The sequence below is a fragment of the Microcaecilia unicolor genome, chromosome 3 (genome assembly GCF_901765095.1).
Source record: "Microcaecilia unicolor chromosome 3, aMicUni1.1, whole genome shotgun sequence".
Taxonomy (NCBI): domain Eukaryota; kingdom Metazoa; phylum Chordata; class Amphibia; order Gymnophiona; family Siphonopidae; genus Microcaecilia; species Microcaecilia unicolor.
The window spans coordinates 414,945,911-414,958,691 of NC_044033.1; positions in this window are offsets into that span (position 1 = coordinate 414,945,911).

A 12,781-nucleotide genomic window follows, 5' to 3' on the forward strand; every position below is an offset into this window, starting at 1 on the left:
TTTCTATATTAATACCTTTTAAATATTTAAATATCTAGGATATACATATTCAGGTCATCCAGTCTCTTCTCATACGTCTTTTGGTGCAATATCATTTTTGTCGCCTTCCTCTGGACTTCTAGTCTTTTTACATCCTTAGCAACATATGGCCTCCAAAACTGAACACAATACTCCAGGTGGGGCCTTACCAGCGACTTGTACAATGGCATCAACACCTCCTTTCTTCTGCTGGTTATGCCTCTCTCGATGCAGCCTAGCATCTTTCTAGCTACAGCCACTACCTTGACACTCTGTTTGCTTTAAGATCCTCGGACACCATCACTCCAAAGTCCCTCTCCCTGTCTGTGTACATCAGCCTCTCATCTCTTAGGACATATGGCTCCCTTGGATTTCTACTCCTCAAATATATCACATTGCACTTCTTTGCATTAAAGTTTAACTGTCAAACATCAGACCTTTCTTCTAACTTTGGAAGCAAACAGAAGTGGATCAATCAAGGTATGGTATACAACTTTATTTAAAAAAAAAAAAAACGCCCAACACAGGCTGTGTTTCACCCACTAGGGCTGCGTCAGGGGCTTGAAAACGAAAGAAGGTTCACAACGGAGCAAAAAAAAAAACAGCATAATGCGTTCCTCCAAAACTAACTCATTCCATACTACAAATCCCAGGGCAAGCAGTTGCTTCTCCATGTCTGTCTCAATAGCAGACTATGGACGTTTCCTCCAGAAATTTGTCCAAAACTTTTTTAAAAACATAGATAAACTAACCGCTGTTACCATATCCTCTGGCAAAGAGTTCCATAGCTTAACTATTCATTGAATAAAAAAGTATTTCCTCCTGTTAGTATTAAAAGTATTTCCATGTATCTTCATCGAGTGTCCCCTAGTCTACGTACTTTAGGAATGAGTAAAAAATTCCAAGAATACTCTCCATAACAAGGATTGTATTTTATGCAGCTGAACTTTACTAACTCCTGCAAAAGGCATTTCAAATCCTCTTTGGAACAAACATGCAATTTGGGGCAGACCAAGGATCCATCAAGCCCAGCATCCTGTTTCCAACAGTGGCCAATCCAGGTCACAAGTACCTGGCAAGATCCCAAAAAAGTTCAATAAATTTTATGCTGCTTATACCCGAAAAAAGCAGTGGATTTTCCCCAAGTCAATTTAATAATGGTCTATGGACTTTTCCTTTAGGAAGCCATCCAGACCTTTTTTAAACCCCACTAAGCTAACCGCCTTTACCACATTCTCTGTCAATGAATTCTAGAGTTTAATTACACGTTAAGTGAAGAAACATTTTCTCCGATTCATATTAAACTTACTACTTTGTAGTTTCATTGCATGCCTCCTAGTCCTAGTATTTTTGGAAAGAGTAAACAAACAATTCACGTCTACCCATTCCACTCCACTCATTTTATAGACCTCTATCATATCTCCCCTCAGCCGTCTTTTCTCCAAGCTGAAGAGCCCTGCACACTTCAGCTTTTCCTCATAGGGAAGTCATCCCATCCCCTTTATCATTTTCGTCCTCCTTCTCTGTACCTTTTCTAATTTCACTATATCTTTTTTGAGATGCGGCGACCAGAATTGAACACAATATTCGAGGTGCGGTCACACCATGGACCGATACAAAGGCATTATAACGTCCTCACTTTTGTTTTCCATTCTTTTCCTAATAATACCTAACATTCTATTTGCTTTCTTAGCTGTTGCAGCAACACTGAGCAGAGGGTTTCAACGTATCATCAACAACGACGCCGAGATCCCTTTCTTGTTCGGTGACTCCTAACTTAGAACCTTGCATTACGTAGTTATAGGTCGGGTTCCTTTTTCTCACATGCATCACTTTGCACTTGCTCACATTATATGTCATCTGCCATTTAGACACCCATTCTCCCAGTCTTGTAAGGTTCTCTTATAATTTTTCACAATCCTCTTGCGATTTAACAACTTTGAATAACTTTGTGTCATCAGCAAATTTAATTACCTGACTAACTTTGCTGACGACATAAAGTTATTCAAAGTTGTCCAAAGTTGTTCAAAGTTACTCCCACCTCTAGATCATTTATAAATATGTTCAAAAGCAGCGGTCCCAGCACAGACCCCTGGGGAACCCCACTATCTACCCTTCTCCATTAAGAATACTGTCCATTTAACACTACTCTATGTTTTCTATCCTTTAACCAGTTTTAAATCCACAATAGGATACTATATCCTATTCCATGACTATCCAATTTCCTCTGGAGACTTTCATGAGGTACTTTGCCAAATGTCTCTTGAAAATCCAGATACACAATATCAACCGGCTCGTCTTTATCCACGTTTGTTCACCCCTTCAAAGAAATGTAGTAGATTGGTGAGGCAAGATTTCCCTTCACTAAATCTATGTTGGCTTTATCTCATTAATTCATGTGATGGAGCTGGGTATGACATTTGAGGCTGGCATAGAGGCTGGCAAAAAAATGTTTTTTTTGGGGGGTGGGAGGGGGTTGGTGATCACTGGGGGAGTAAGGGGAGGTGATCCCCGATCCCCTCCGGTGGTCATCTGGTCAGTTCAGGCACCTTTTCAAGGCTTGGTCATGAACAAAAAGGGACCAAGTAAAGTCGGCCAAATGCTCGTCAGGGCTGCCCTTCTTTTTTCCATTATCAGCCGAGGATGGCCATCTCTTAACCATGCCCCCATCCCACCTTTGGTACACTGCCGACATGCCCCCTTGAACTTTGGCCGGCCCTGCAATGGAAAACAGTTGAAGCCGGCCAAAATCGGCTTTCAATTATACCGATTTGGCTGGCCTTAGGAGAAGGCCGGCCGTCTCTCGATTTGTGTCGGAAGATGGCCGCCCTTCTCCTTTGAAAATAAGCTGGTTAATCTCTCCGCTATGGCTTTGTCTTCCCTGATCGCCCCTTTTAACCCTCGGTCATCTAGCGGTTCAACCGATTCTTTTGCTGGTTTCTTGCTTTTAATATACCTAAAAAATGTTTTTACAATGTGTTTTTGCCTCCAACACAATCTTTTTTTCAAAGTCCCTCTTTGCCTTCCTTATCAGTGCTTTGCATTTGACTTGACATTCCTTATGCTGTTTCTTATTATTTTCAGTCGGTTCCTTCTTCCATTTTCTGAAGGATTTTCTTTTAGCTCTAATAGCTTCCTTCACCTCACTTTTTAACCATACCAGCTGTCATTTGGTCGTTCTCCCTCCTTTTTTAATACATGGAATATATTTGGCCAGGGCTTCCACCTTGATATCAGATGCAAGCTATAAATCCAGAACCAAACTTAGGGATATACTGTATCTTCCTAATTAAAATTTATAATCTTATAGTATGTACATATTTACAACATCTCTTGTCCATTACCCATCCCTTTGGGCTACATAATCCAAAGCTGTGCTTGTAGCGCACTCCTACAGGAAGCAAACTCCTACAGGACCAGACCCATAGGGGCCAACTTTTCAGAATCATTGGTGGTGCTAAACCCAATTGAAATTACCTCTCCCTGGACATATTAAAGATGTTTGTTCAATATTGGGGGTGCCCACAGAATTGACTCCTATGACCAGACCTGCCTGTCTGTCCCTACTTCCAGAGATGCACTTCCCTGAGCTGCACCCTCTGGCCTTGAACAGGCTCTTCCCTGTTCATGATCCTGGGCAGGGTTCCCTCTTACCCACCTGGAGCACTCCACGTTTCCAGTTACTGCCTTTCGCTGACATAATTCCCCCTTGACTCAGCCTTAGGTTGTTTTAGCCTTTCCAGGACACCCCCTCTCCTTAAGGGTCCTGGCAGGGGTAAAGGCAACCAAAAACTCGTGCAAACCCCAACAACAACTTTTATTAACTCCTCCCTTACTGTCATTCAACAACCAGAAACATTTTCCTCTGCAACTTACCCAAGATCTCACCCCCTTGGGCTGGATCCTTTACCACCCACAACCTTAGAACCCTCCCCTCAGAACTCTGGATAGTTCTGTCATGATTTTTAGTAGTCCCCATTATAATGGAGAATTACATGTGCAAGTGGAGCAAGTGGTGGTCCAAGTGGTGGTGTAGTTGCCTCCTGCGGGGGGTACAGGATCTTTCCTAGCATCTTCAGCCTTGCCAAGGTCCTCCAGGGCTAGCATAACTGTGCACATGTCCTGCGGCACAGGGAAGCAGGGTCTCCCAACAGAATGGGCCCCAGGGTGAGACTTCCCAGTCCACAGTCTCCTCCAACACTTCCTTCTCCTCCTCCCTGGGTGGCTCCACAAACTCCTCCTCTGCCCGCCCCACAGTTTTGGGTACATAAAGGGCCTGTGCAGCCTCTCCCTGCTCCTCCTCCTCCTCCCCCCTTCAGTGCTGTGGAGGTCACTGTCTTCTTCTTCCTCATCCTTTTCAGTCTCTTCCTCCTCATCCTTGCCCTCCTCCTTCTGGCCATTCTTCTCATCTCTATGTGCTGGTAAAGACGTTTCCTGGAAGGCACATATGTGTCATGTTACAATGCATAGGAGTGCATTGATTGAAATGATCTCTCTGCTCTTATGTTACCCAGGACAAGAGCTACCCTTCCATGTGTCAGAGCTGTACAGATGCAACCTGGACACAGCCAGGGTTGCATGTAGCAATCTAGCCAGCATAGTAGTGCCAGCTAGCCTGTACTAGTGCTGTCCAATTCGTGATTTGAATTGATTCGCCAATTCATTTTTGGCGAATCAATTTGTTTTTGTTTTTTTATCAGATAGTTCAATTCCTTCCCTCCCTCCACGTCCCTTTTAAAACTGTTGTTGTTCACCAGCAGCGAGCATGAGCAGCAAGCGACACTGCTCGCGCCAGCCACACAGCCTTCCCAGTTTCGTGATTTCCTGTTTCCACGGAGGCGGGAATACTCCAGAGGGAAAGCTGCGGGGCCCATGGGAGCAGTGTACTCATTGGTTGCTCCTGTTCACTGCCAGTGAAGATCAACAGTTTTAAAAGATACAGAACTGATTCTCTGTTAAGTTGACTGTGCTGCATTTGTGCTTTAGATGTATCAGTGTGATGTAGTATCTTCATTAAGACTCCAAGGAGCCCAGATGGGAGAGTTGCTTCTAACATCAAGATGCAGTCTGATCGTGTGAAGTATTAGAGATTTGTCATTAGTTTTTATTACAGCACTGATATCCTAGCCTAAGTTTCTAGCCGCTATGAAAAACTCATCTCATGGCAACCTGCTTTACAAGTTCCAAAATATGCATCACGCAAGCCAACAGAGTTCAAACCTATTGTGATTAATGTTCTGATAGATTTTTATCCATTAAAATTACTGTCTGGACTTAAATCAAATGGCATTTCTACAGACCAAGCACACATTTTTAATTTACACGGACCTTATTAACCCTATGTAGATTAAGACAGACACACCTTAATCACCTTCTACTGCCCTGTAGAATTGCAATCTGAGCCAAAGAAACAATTCTGTATGAGTGTTTCTGAACTTCATAATGTGCCTGACTATACAAAGTTTAACTGATAAGTGTAATATTATTAATGACTAGTGCACAAATTCATTATAATTTTATTGGCATAAAATTCCCAGTTGTTAATTGGTTTTGCAGATGATGATTCTAAGTCAAGCCTATATAACCTGAGAACCAAGTTTTTAGCACTAACTGTTAACATCTGTTATTTTAAAGAATATTGAATTTGCCCATTAATGTTGAAATTGTATTGTTTTATTGTTGATATGCTTTTGATTTTACTTTAAAGTACTGTATGATCTCAATCTTTATGTGTGTACCTCGCTTTAAGAAATGTTAATGAATAGAGTATGAAATGAGTGTGAGTACCCCAGCTCTTTCCAAATAACTCATAATGCAAATTTTACAAGAAGTTTATTTAATGCCATAAGGTGCAATTGTGGAAAAGGTTGCCAGGGAGCGGGGGGGGGGGGGGGGGGGGGGGGGGGTCCCTTAATCAAATGAAATTTGTTGATAGATCTATTGACTTCACATAAAAATTATACACCTAATCTACTCATTTCCATAGTAGCCTTAAAGAACTGAATCAATTTGAATCAAATAAAAAAATCAATTCATATAAGTAAATTAAATGTCACAAAAATATAGTCTTTGTGGAATATGGTCGTGTGCCCTGCCTACATGAGTAAAATCTTTGTCTAAAGGGTGGAAAATCCACCAGGGACTACCAAATCTAGAACTTTGAAAAAATGTTGTAACCCTCAACTGGCTCTATGCTCTGCATTAGTCCCTCCACCCAACCGATCCATAGAAGGACCCATTGCAATATTAAAGTCCCCCAAAACTAGAAGGAGCAAGTTCAAATCACTACCACCTTAGTCAATGCCTGAAAAAAAGGAAAGAGAAAAACCTTTGGTGCATAAACATTAAGTATCACCAATTCTGTATTATGAACAGTCAAGTGGACTAACACATATATACCTTCCCGCCCTACTAGCCCTTTATGAATCTCACTTGGAACAAATTTACTTATCAAAATCACCATCCGGGCACTATGGGTAGTACCAGAAGAATAGTGCACAGCACCCACCCAACTACGCTGCAACTTTTGATGTTCCCCATCAATGAGATGGGTTTCCTGAAGGCAAGCTATATGAACCCCCTTTTGTAGAGGAATTAAAGTGGGATGCCTATAGTTCTAGTCTCTGAGTGGAGGCATGGGTTCAGATCTCACTTCTGACACGAAAAACACCACCCACTTGTGGGCATGAGCCTAGTGACCATAAAAACCTCCCTGGGCATCTTCTGGCTCCTCTAGGCATGGAATATCTTTTTCCTCCAAATGAAAACAATTATGTCCTTCTTGAGAGTGGGTGGCCTTTCCTCAAGCTCCCTTCAGTCTTTACAAATATCTTCACAAAAGTTTCCCTGGGAGGGGTCAGGTCCTCCCCAGAGAACTTGGCAATCCCGACTCTATCTCTCTTATTCCAGTAAAAAAGGTTAGCATAGTCTAAAACATTTGTCTCCAAATCTCCTCAAATTGAGTGGCAGTCTCCTTTAACTCCTTCCACTTAAAAAGCAGCAATCTTTCACTGATATGTATCGTAATAGCCTGCCCTCCTGCCACCACCCTTGTAGCTTTTTCCATTTAGCTACATCTATTCGTTCTAATCAGGCTGGAAAAAACATTCCAACAGGTACAGTCCACCAGTGGCATAGCCATGGGGTGTCCTTGGGAGCCTGCCCCCCCACACATTTGGGCTTAAGTCCTCTTCATATTTGTGGCACCAGATGTATGACTGGTGGGGATTTTCAAGCCCTGCCAGCTGAAGAGATTGTCCTCTGCCAGCTAAAGAGATTTGCCTCCTATTCTGCCTGAGCAGCGAGGAAGCAGGGGATGCTCTAGGCTCCAACGCTGACACTTCCATGCATGCTTCAGTTTAATGCATGTACTGAGCATGCACGGAAGTGCCAACATCATTGGCTGGAGCACCCCGTGACTTCCTGCTGCTCAGTCAGCATGGGCAGGGCTCCAGCAGTAAATCTCTTTGGCTAGCAGGGCTTGAGCATCCCCGCCAGCCATGCATCTGGTGCCCACGAGTTTGAAGGAGGCCTGAGCCCAAAGTGTGGTGCCCAGGCCCCTGATGAACCCCCCCCCCCCCCATTCTGGCTATTCCACTGATACATAGACGTGCGGGTAGTTGTGTGACAGAATGATGGATGACAGGATAGTAGCATGTGTAGGCCCAACATCAGAAGCAACAAATGACAGCTCAGGTAAATTAGCACAAAATATATACTTGAATGGCATTGGAGGGTCAGAACTATGTGCTACCTGCTGCCTAACGGCATTTATGAGGTGATGCGGCTCTGTCCTCATTCAGTCCAGATGGGTCAGCATGAAGATCATTGCATCCAAGATGTTCCTGAAGTCCTGTTGAACATCCTACCACGAAGACTGAATTTGCAGCAGGACCTCAGGGTTTCAGAGCTCAGTGGAGGGGGGGGACCTCATGTTTTGTCCTCCATTCTTTCCTAATTCCTAACATATTTGCTTTCTTAGCTGCAGCTCCACACTGAGCAACAATGACACCTAGAACTTTTTCCTGGGTGGTGAATTCTAATGTGGAACCTTGTATCATGTAGCTATTGTTTGGGTTCCTCTTTTCTACATACATCACTTTGCACATATTAAATGTCATCTGCCATTGGACATGTGGAGGGGCATTTTCGATATGACATCTAAGTCAGACTTTGGACATTTTGTGCTAAATGTCCCAAATCTGAATTGGAAATATGTCCTTTTTCGTAACAGCAAAATGTCCATCTTTTTTTTTTTTTCAAAAATGGCCACATGCAAGATGTTTTCATGCTCTGTGCATTTATCTTTTTGGGCCATTTTGAAAAAAAAAAAGTCCAAGTGAAAAACGTTGAAAAGCCATTGGGATGTAGGAGGCGTTGGTATTCTTAGTAGACTGGCCACACAGATGTCCCAAGAGAGCAATGGGGCACCATAGAGGGCACTACAGTGGACTTCATAAAAAAGCTCCCAGGTACATATCTCACCATTACCCCCTTATACTGTATATTGAGACCTCCAAAAACCTCTCTATAGTGCACTTCTCTGACCACTACACTTCTGTGTAATAGACCTGGCTATAACATCTGAAGCTGTCATATAGGCTGGTAAGTAATATTTGGGGGGTGGGAGGGGGTCCATAACTACTGGGGTAATAAGGGGGAGATATCCCTGATTCCCTCTAGAGGCCATTTGGTCATTTAGGTCACCTTTTTTTGCCTTATTCATTCCAAAAAAAGTTTTAGTCCTAGACGTTTTTGTTTTGTTCCATTATGGCTGTAAAACGTCCAAGTGTTAGGCACACCCTAAGCCCACCCCAACATGTCCCCTTGTGATTTGGATGCACTGCAGATGAATTGCATATATAAACATCTGCAAAATAGATTTTGAAAATACCGATTTGGACATTTTGAGAGGAAATTCATCCAAATGCTTCTTTGACATTTTTTGGATGTTTATCTCTTTCAAAAATGAGCTCCCTAGCATTCCAGTCTCATAAGGTCCTCTTGCAATTTTTCACAATCCTCTTATGATTTAACAACTTTGAATAACTCTGTGTTATCAGCAAATGTTATTACCTCTCTAGTTATTTCTGTGCACTATCCGCACACTCTTCCGTGCTACCTTCCCTATTGCAATCTTCCCTTCTTGAACTATGTTCCCTTGTATTTGCAATCCCTCTCTGTACTGTTCTAGGCAAACTATAGTTTTCTAGGCAAAGTATAGTGCAGCTTAAACAGCCAGCAAAAACTATCCCCCAAGTAGAAGGTTTACCAGTAGACTTTCCGTAAGCAAATCTTCTTTATTATAGTACTCAGAATAAACAAAGAAAATCCAATTTATAGTTCAGTTGCTTGTAAAAATAAGTGGGGCCTTCTGCATATAGAGTCTGTATCTAGCCACCTCAGAGGCCATAACCTCAGCCCAGCTGACAGGAAAAGCTATAACACTCAAAGGGGAATAAGGGGGAGTAACTCAGGGAAAACAAATGGAGAATGATTTGGGAAGATGACTTGGGGAGATGGTGAAAAATCTTGAAGGAATTATGGTAGATTAAGGAGGGATCAGCACCCTGGAACAGCATGCTAGCAAGACTGGGCTCTCTCACAGACACAGCCCACAGGGGCAGAGAGGGAGGGCTGGCCCTAGCTCAGAGCTAACAGTCAATAGGGAAAGCTCACAAGGAGTCAAACACGGGATACTGCAAACTATAGGGGGGAAGCCCTAGTACACAGTGCTATTACACAAACAATGCAGTTGAATACAGATAATACTCATATTAAATGTACACAACACTATACCCTGCCTCCAAGAATATGGGGGCAAAACACTCTTCCTTCTATTACTTGCCCCTCTTGCACTTTTGCCCCTTGCTGTCTCAATCCTCCTCACCTTTATCAGTTATTGATAGGCTCTTCTGCACTGCATCTGTTGGTGGGAGTTGGGTTTCTACAAACCAATTTGTTCCTTTTTGCTGGTGAGAGTTAGGTTCCCACTGGCCAACTGCTCCAGTCCTTGTCGCAGTTGCAAAACTTCTTCACCATCATTCTGCTCTTTTTCTCACAGCTCCTTCAGGAATATGCATTTATCCCTATGGCTAGGTTTGCTTTGGGATGTTGGTGCCAGAGCTGATGTCTAAAAATGATCCTATTTGTCATTCTTTGGCTAGACTAACCACCAACTGGTAACTGAAAAGGGCTGGAGGTCCTTGTTGTTGATATCTGATGAGCAGACTAGAAAGCTCCATATCAGGCTAAACTTTCCCAGCCCCAATCATAATCTTCCCTGCCTCCCTCTGCACCTATCCTGTATTACTCAGTTTCTTTTTCTCCCCCCTCCCCCCTCCCATTCACCGATGCCATGTAACACAATTTTCTTCCCTTGATCCCAATGCAGCTCTACCGATCCCATGTTAATAACCCAAGACATGTGAGACCGCGGCTCTCGCTTGCCACTATTTTCCTGTACCAGTCCCAGAAATTGACATCAGAGTAGGCGGGACCAGCACAGTAAAGTAGCGGCAGGCTGAGAGCCACGGTCCCATGCACCTTCTTGGGTTATTTATTAGCGTGGGACTGGTAGAGTTGCAATGGGAGGGAGGGAATAAAATTGTGCTCCATATCATCAGTGAATGGGAGGGGAGAAAGAAATTGGGTAATATGAGGTGGGTTGGGAGGAAAAGAGAGAACGGGGTAAGACTGAATGGGAGGGGAGAGGCAGTGGGTTTGGTAGGTGGGGAAGATTATGGTTGGGGCTAGGCAGGCATATGGGGCACCTATAGCCATAAAGAAGTTACTGGACCTTGCTGTTTAATGTAGTCCTTGAGGTGTTGAAGTCACAGCATCTGCTGCTTTGGCCTTCATTTTTATTTATTTATTTACCACCTTTTTGAAGGAATTCACACAAGGCGGTGTACAGTAAGATGTTGTTGCCTCTGTTGTAGCTGCCTGCCTGAATGTTTCATAGTTGTATGGAAGTGAATGTGGCAGTAATATACTAATGCTAATGGTATGGGTGAGGGGCACGGGTGATTATATATCGTTTTTCAGGCCCTTTCGAATAACCTTTTGAGTATTTCAAAATACATCAAATAGGTGAATATCCTGAACAGCAACAGCAAAAAAAACCCAAAACTTAGCAGTGGTCATGACATTCAAGGTAAATCAAGATCTATCTGGCATAATGGTGGCCAAATCATTATAATGGGATGTCACAATGGAGAAGAGCATTAGTTATTAACTATATTCATGGAAGTCTGGTTTCACAATGTAAAAAGGTAATGGAAAATGGAGAATTGGTACTGACTGAATGTCAGACTATTGATGAATCATCGCTGTCCTGACCAGACAAGTTTGGATAGTTATGGAATTGCCATGGAGAACTAAGAACTCCATCCTTATTTTACAATTCAAAAAGAATAACAAATACAAATCAGATATAACCTATAAAAGAGAGTGCACAATTTAGTACCAAAGTCAGAGTACTATTTATATATTAGTATAAAAATATCTAATTTTCTATATTTTGCATAATCTGACATGATTTATAGTCTAATAATTAGGCACACCTCAACTTTTCTGCCTGCATCTTAAATCTATAATGTCATGTTATTCAAATACAGTGAATATATATAAGAATAATGCTTCTAGCAAAGAAAGCTAGGATTGGGATGGCTATAACCTACTACTGTATCTAATGTCAACCTTCTCTTCTTGCTTGACACGTCTAAATTTTAAAATTATTGAACAGCTTGCTGTTTCCAGAAATAAAATATCATGTTGCCATGAAGCATTATGATGACTGGCATGCCGCAGTACTGATTTGGGAGAGGGGCTGGTCACTATTGTACATCATGCAATAGCTATAGGAAAGTAATGAGCAATATGCTGGAGAACAAAATTCCAGGCTGTTTACCTATTGGCAGCATGTTTCAGAAAGATGACGGCATATGGTGAGCATCAAAGCGATCCCCAGGTTGATTAAGCGAGCCTGCCTTATGAAACATTAATTTATTGACAATGAATAGTGCATTAGCATGCTGATTAATGCCAGAGGTTAAAAGTAGCTAACTCTTGTATATTTCAGTTACACTAAAGGCACAAGTTAATTTTAGAATAGCTGTGAAGCAATAAATTGTTATGGTAATCTGGAGTAGACTGGTTCGGCTTCATCTATTGCAACTTGCTAATTATTATGTACCAATATTCTGAACACTGGAGTAGAAGTTAGCAAAAGCCACTTTTGTAGTATTTGTTCTACTAGTTCAGGTTTAAAGATGCATTTGGAAGACAAAATATATATTTGATAAACATTGATAGCATTAATGCTTTTCTGTTTTGCATTTGATAAGAGTTAATCATGTCATTTTCTGCTAGATTTACCCAGTGTGTTTTTTCTAGTGAAAAAGGTGCCGGTACTCAAATGCTAGGCCACCCTTCAGGGGTGGGGTGAACTCTGAAGGACCCACCCCACAATAGCCAGGCCCCCTGAAACCAGTCACAGAATCTATGACAAGGCAGAATTGGTGTGCAGAGCCTGAGCTCTTTCATTAAAACTTGGGGACCATGGGTCAATTTTAGCAGACAATGGAAAAGGTGCTGGCACTCAGTACCCCCAAGTACCCCCCTCAAAAAAAAGCCCTGGATTTACCCATTCCCTGACTCGGTATTCCCATAGTAACTGACACTCTGTTATAGTCCATTTGTCAATATGGAGATAATTTAGGACCCTGTTTACTAAGATGCATTTTTAGCTTGTGCGAAAACT